We start from the raw sequence: 918 nt of genomic DNA, 5'->3' as shown, positions 1-918 counted from the left end.
TGACGGTTTCATCAATAAGCTTCTATTTTCGCTAAAAAAAAAAAAAAAAAAAAAAAAAAAAACCCAATCTTCTTAAATAGAAAAGTATTTGTGAAAAGAGAGAAGATAACGAACAATGTTTAAATAAACAAATCCTTTAACATAACAAATGTATGAAGAAGGCATAAACATGGACCCCTAGTATATAGATATAAAACCAAAGATATCTATATACCTTTTATAACACGGTATGAGAAGATATTTGATGCTGGTTGGCCTAAAATGCACAGTAGCAATCGTGTGGATACTTGCCAATAACCTAGTGATATTTCATGTTATTTATATCATAGTAGTGTATTTAGATGCTTTTTATAAAAATGACATATTCAGGACTTTTTTGTGTATTTATGTTTTAATATGAGGGTAAGAATTGTCTTTAGTTTTAATTCTCTTAAAAATTTAAGTGTGTTTTAGCTTATTTGTTTAACAACTTTATCAATATTGTTTAAAAGATCACAATGGCTTTGATAAATAAATATATTAATTCACTATCAAATAAAAGATAAATATATATAAGTAAGTTCAATAATATTTTTGTATCATTTTATATACGACTGATACAATTTGTAGCCAAGTCTTTCATCTTTCTGTCTATTTTTAGTGTTGCGCATAAATATTCAATATAATAACATTGTTATACATTAACTGTTATTTAAATAAAATATGAAACCATAGAGGTATGTTGGTTTTATTGTACAGTGTATTTATTATTGAATATCAATCGATCTAACCCCCTGGAAAGTTAATTTTGTTTTTCAATGCTGAGCTGAGCTGTTGCAAATCTCTTTTTATTCTATAAATCTTTATTTGTGCGTAATTATGTGCCAGTGATTGGGATAAGCTAGGGAGTAAATGTGACAATGGCACACTCCAAGTCAG

This window comes from Saccostrea cucullata, unplaced genomic scaffold (assembly GCF_032062105.1).
Source record: "Saccostrea cucullata isolate Sc308-1 unplaced genomic scaffold, CSIRO_AGI_Scuc_v1 ctg507, whole genome shotgun sequence".
Lineage (NCBI taxonomy): Eukaryota > Metazoa > Mollusca > Bivalvia > Ostreida > Ostreidae > Saccostrea > Saccostrea cuccullata.
The sequence above is the reverse complement of the archived record's forward strand: the minus strand, read 5'-3'. Positions refer to the sequence as shown.